Below are 6,472 nucleotides of genomic sequence, written 5' to 3'. Positions count from 1 at the left end.
TAACTGGATACCTTCCCAACCGTTCTCGTCTAATACTTCAGAAGCTGCTTCTTTTATACAGAATTCTTTGCAAAGTCATCATTTACATCATCATTGATCAGTCTTTCTATCGCGTGACAATTTCTTTTGCTTTGTTACAGATTCTTCAAGTTTAACTTTGCTAATTGTTTCACATCCTCCTTGGGTATGAACACATGTATCCTGTATTCTGCCTCCTGCCAATAACAGGAATCTATTTCTTAAGTCTGAATAACAACAGGAAGCCACTTTGTAGGCCTCTGACATTAGCTCTGAATAACAGGAATTGCACCATTGTCCTACAGTTGCACCTGCCAATTCCGACATCAGCAAATTGTGTTTTCGGCTTCCTAATCTGAAACGTGTTTAACTTTTTAATTCTCACTTCAATCCCCACTTTGGTCACATGGTTATTCTATTAGCCCACCGTGACCAATTCTTTTTCCTTACTAGACTCGTGTGTCTTCCGCCCCGATTTCGTTAATCAGGCAATAGGATTGGGACACTCACGACTCATATCAGATATTCATGTTGGTTTGGTTCATCTCCCCTGTTACTTTCAGCAAAGGCCTCATTTCGCATTTCTGAGCAGCTTTTACCAGCGCTTTCATTCTTATCCTCCTACATCTAAAGCACCATTCAAACAGTAACATAAGTATAACCAACATCTGCACGATCACTATTACATGTGACATAATTCTTATCCAAGGATGTACATGAACATTAAGTCCAAAATCCCATAGCCATGTATACCAGGGTTGATTGGCCAGCACTTTCTTTGTGTCCTTTTACAGCTCAACAATCTCTTTCATCAGGATGATGTATTTTTGTCGTTGCTCATGAATCCTCTTCTCCAATGCTGTTTGTTCCTCACTTAGTTTGGGAATAGGTTTTCCCTGAGGCTCTTCGAAGCCATCGTACCCAGCCTTTATAGTGTCTACCACCATTCCACTGATAGTTTTTTCTTTTAATTCTGGGTAATATGTCCCTGAATATTAACCTCTTCTCTGGTCGTAAAGCAAAAATTGGTGGTAGTGATGGGGTAGTGCGTTACTCCTCCCACAGTCATGTTAGCGGCTGTGGTACTGACATACCATTGCCCGTTACTTTGTGGTGCTGCTGTTGTCTCGAAATCCAGCATTAGCGAGGTTATGCATCCTTCCGTGCGGCTGTATCCACAGTCACTTTGATCAAATTTGAGATGTTCTCAGCACAAAACAACCTGATTGTTCTTATAACAATCTTTAATGCACACACCCTTGGTATCATCTCCCTTCTTACTAACGTATTGGCGCAGTTTGTGTTATCTGACTCATGTTTGGTTTCTTATTTCTCCTATATTGTCAACTTTATATAGGTTTCCCTTGGTCACATCATATTGTGGTATTGACAGTACAAATCCAATTATATTCTGATGACCAGTTACACATTTAGTTTTAGGACCCATGCATGGCTGTCTCGCCTGATTTCACAGGCGTCTCAAGGTCCAGTCCCTGAATACATCACTGGTTCTCCAATCTGGGTCCTCCCCATTTTGAAGTTGTTCTAAGTTATGTTCTACTGTACTTATCATCCATGCTCCATACCGGGCGTTTCGTCGGCTTTCGCCATTGTATATTTGGTTCGTGTTTATTAAGTTAATTATCTTGGCAAGATCCCTTAATGTGTGGGCCACTTATAACAATTCTCGTTCAGCGCCATCTCCCAATTGGGCCTGCATTTTCTCATTATAATTTCCCCTTTCCAGCAACCCTCTTAGGGTTTGGGTGAGTGTGTCAACCTGCTTGCTACCATCTGGAGATCTATAGCATTTACCGTGGCTATGCTCGCCACATATCCCGCGCCCATCATTTCTAATATCTCCCTTTTTTGTCTAATCTTCCCTTTTAATATGATAAACCTCATGGTCTTGGACTCTGGTCCATCTAAGGCCCGCAGTGTCAGATTTTTATACATGCTTATTGTTTTTGACCCACAGAAACTGGGGATCGTTAGATCGGTCAGATTTAGAAATATCGTGATTATCTTCTGGCGTATTCCAAAGTGTATCTTTTCCTTTGTCTTCTTTATCACCAGCCTTCCATTTGCTCCTTCCTCTGTTTGTGGACAATCCGGTGGTGGGAGATTCGGGGTTTCTGGCGTGTGTGCAGGGGTTATTTCTGAGCTCCAACATCCAGGACGTGCCTGACCTGCTATGGCCATATTATTCAGGCACGCGAGGTCTTTATAGGTGGTCTGCCCCCCCCCCACTTTCGGTCTTGGTTATCCAGGGACAATCTAGCAACTTATGTCCCGGATCACACCCTACCTTCCAGCACCCTGGGGCTGGTGGACTAACACATTGGTCGCCATCCTCACCCTCTGATCCTTTATAGACGGGGTGAGAATTAGGGTGACACTCCCAACATTGTTTCTTCTGGTTCCTGAAATAGTGTGTGATCCCCTTTTCATCCTCAGGGATCATACTCTCACTGTTGTATCTGTTGCACAGCGTCACCATGTATTCTGTTCCTCTGGCGAGTCCCAGCAGGCCCAACAAGGCCAATAATCGCATCCTTTCGATTCATCTGTTTGGAGGAACACAATCTGGACAGCCCATACTGGGGTCAGAGCCTTACCATCTCCACTTGGCCATTCCTATTCCTCTCATGGGTCCTCTCCCACAGCCAGATTATCACAACGAATATGCTTAACATTACAAATATGATACACATCCCTCCGATTAGTCCGCCAATAATCCATTTACCCAACTGTCATATGCCTCTGCATACCATTCAGAGAGGAAAATTGGTACAAATTTGGGGTCAGCCATTGGTCAGATCCCTTATATTTTTTCAGTTGAGACCAGTGTTTCCACCTGCCCCCACTTTTCTTATTTATGCATGCACACGTGTCTCCGCTAATCAGTACCTCATAGGGTCCACTCCATCGAGGGGTAAATCCAAGTTTTTCTGGTAACACTCCAACTGTTATATATGTAAACCTGTAAATACCTTGTGCAGCCACCAGAGGGCTCATTCCCTGGAATCCCAAGGGATCCCACAATCCCTTGGGAGCACCTGTACTTAAGGAGGCCTCACAGGCTGGAGAGGCACTCTGGAGACCTGCAATAAAAGACTATGGTCACACTTTACTTTGAGCTCACAGTATCTAGTCAGACTCTTTATTCATACATAACAACTGGCGACAAGATACAGATGACGAACTCAACGATGCAGAGAACAGCGGGCATGCTGGAGAAATTTTCGGAGGGAGATGATTGGAAAACCTTCATGGAGCGACTCGACCAATACTTCGTGGCCAGCGAGCTGGAAGGAGAAGCGAACACTGCCAAACGAAGGCCGATTCTCCTCACTGTCTCTGGGGCACCAACGTATGGCATCATGAAAAATCTGCTTGCTCCAGCGAAACCCACAGAGAAATCATACGATGATTTGTGCACACTGGTCCGAAAGCATCTCAACCCGAAGGAAAGCGTTCTGATGGCGAGGTACCGGTTCTACAGCGACAAAAGGTCTGAAGGCCAGGAAGTGGCGAACAATGTTGCCGAGCTGAGATGCCTTGCAGGACATTGCGAATTTGAAGGACATTTGGAGCACATGTTCAGGGACTCCTTCGTACTTGGCATTGGCCATTAACACCTTGTTGGCGCTGTGGGGGTGATCATCGTTTCCCTTCATGCCACTTCAAATGATACGTTTGCAAGGGCTGTGAAACAATGGGACACCTCCAACATATGTGCAGGTGAGCTGCAAATCCTGTAATCCTGCAAACCACCATGTTGCAGAGGAGGACAGATCCACGGCAGATCACGATGAACCAGAGCCTCAGACCAAGGAGGCAGAGGTATATGGGGTGCAGACATTTACCACAAAGTGTCCCCCGATAATGCTGAAAGTTGAATTAAATGGGCTCCAGGGGTCAATGGAGCTGGATACAGGCACGAGCCAGTCCATTATGAGCAAAAAGACTTTTGATAAATTGTGATGCAGCAAGGCCTCAAGACCAGTCCTGACTCCCATTCGCACTAAACTAAGAATGTACACAAAGGAACTGATTCCCATAATCGGCAGTGCTACTGTAAAGGTCTCCTACGATGGAGCAGTACACAAGCTACTACTCTGGACAGTAATGGGCGATGGTCCCACACTGTTCGGCAGGAGCTGGCTGGGAAAGATACGCTGGAACTGGGACGACGTCCGAGCGCTCGCGTCCGTTGATGACACTTCCTGTGCCCAGGTCTTAATTCCGCCTAATTCCGGGGGCGCGACCCATCCATCACCAGGCGAGAGCAGTACTGTACATGATGAGAGAGAGGGTGGAGATCGAGCTGGACCGGCTGCAATGAGAGGGCATCATTTCGCCGACTGAATTCAATGAGTGGGCCAGTCCGATTGTTCCAGTTCTCAAGGGAGACGGCACCGTCAGAATCTGTGGTGATTACAAAGTAACTATCAATCGTTTCTCCTGCAGGATCAATATCCACTACCAAAGGCAGACGAGCTTTTAGCGACGCTGGCGGGAGGAAAGACCTTCATGAAGCTGGACTTGACCTCGGCCTACATGACGCAGGAGCAGAAGGAATCATCGAAGGGCCTCACCTGCATCAACACGCACAAAGGTCTCTTCATTTACAACAGGTGCCCGTTTGGGATTCAATCACCGCGGCGATATTCCAGAGAAACATGGAAAGCTTACCGAAGTCGGTCCTGCACACGGTGGTCTTCCAGGACGACATCTTGGTTACAGGTCGGGACACAGTCGAGCATCTGCAGAACCTGGAGGAGGTTCTTAGTCGACTCAACCGCGTGGGGCTCAGGTTAAAACGCTCAACCTGGCGCCTGAAGTGGAGTTCCTGGGGAGAAGAATCACAGCGGAAGGCATCAGGCCCACCGATTCGAAGACAGAGGCAATCGAGAACGCACCGAGCCACAGAACGTGATGGAGCTGCGGTCGTTTCTAGGACTCCTGAACTACTTTGCTAACTTTTTACCGGGTCTCCGTACACTGTTAGAACCAGTGTACTTCTTATTGCGTAAAGGAGACAAACGGGTATTGGGTAAAAGCCAAGAAAATGCTTTTGTAAAAGCGAGAAAATTGTTATGCTCAAACAAATTGCTCGTGTTGTACAATCCATGTAAGCATGTGATGCGTTGTCATATGGGGTCGGGTGTGTATTGCAACAAGCTAATGAATCTGGGAAATTGTAACCGGTTGCTTATGTATCCAGAAGTCTGTCTAAGGCTGAGAGAGCCTACAGCATGATTGAAAAAGAAGCGTTAGCATGTGTTTATGGGGTAAAGAAAATGCATCAATATCTATTTGGGCTCAAATTTAAATTGGAAACTGACCATAAGCCACTGATATCCCTTTTTTTCCGAAAGTAAGGGGATAAATACGAATGCATCGGCCCACATCCAGATATGGGCATTCACGTTGTCCGCATACAACTACGCCGTCCGCCACAGGCCAGGTACAGAAAACTGTGCCGATGCTCTCAGTAGACTGCCATTGCCCACCACAGGGGTGGAAATGGCACAGCCCGCAGATTTAGTCATGGTAATGGAAGCATTTGAGAATGAGCAATCACCCGTCACAACCCTACAGATTAGAACCTGGACGAGCCAGGACCCTTTACTGACCCTCGTAAAAAATTGTGTGCTTCATGGGAGCTGATCCAGTGTCCCATTGGAAATGCAGGAAGAGATAAAGCCGTACCAGCAGCGCAAAGATGAAATGTCTATATAGGCAGACTACCTTCTGTGTGATAATCGGGTAGTGGTCCCCAAGAAGGGCAGGGATACTTTCATCAATGATCTCCCCAGGCATTGCAATGATGAAAGCGATAGCCAGATCCCACGTGTGGTGGCCCAGTATCGATGTAGACTTAAGAGTCCTGCGTGCACAAATGTAACACATGCTCGCAGTTAAGCAATGCACCCAGGGAGGTGCCACTAAGTTTACGGTTTTGCATGTCGACTATGCAGGCCCGTTTTTTGGTAAAATGTTCCTAGTGGTTAGAGATGCGTACTCCAAATGGATTGAATGTGAGATAATGTCAGCAAGCATGTCCGCTGCCATCACTGAAAGCCTGCGGGCCATGTTTGCCATGCACAGCCTGCCTGACGTCCTTGTGAGCGACAACGGGCCATGTTTCACCAGTGCCGAGTTCAAAGAGTTCATAACCCGTAATGGGATCAAACATGTCACAACTGCCCTGTTCAAACCAGCATCCAATGGTAAGCAGAGAGAGCAGTGCAAACCATCAAGCAGAGCTTGAAGAGGGTAACTGAAGGCTCACTGCAGACTAGCCTATCCCGTGACCTGCTTAGCTACCGCACAAGACCCCACTCGCTCACTGGGATTCCACCCGCTGAACTGCTCATGAAAAGGGCACTTAAGACAAGGCTCTCGTTAGTCCACCCTGATCCATATGAACAGGTAGAGAGTAGGC

Source organism: Pristiophorus japonicus, chromosome 2, assembly GCF_044704955.1.
Source record: "Pristiophorus japonicus isolate sPriJap1 chromosome 2, sPriJap1.hap1, whole genome shotgun sequence".
Classification (NCBI taxonomy): domain Eukaryota; kingdom Metazoa; phylum Chordata; class Chondrichthyes; family Pristiophoridae; genus Pristiophorus; species Pristiophorus japonicus.
The sequence above is the reverse complement of the archived record's forward strand: the minus strand, read 5'-3'. Positions refer to the sequence as shown.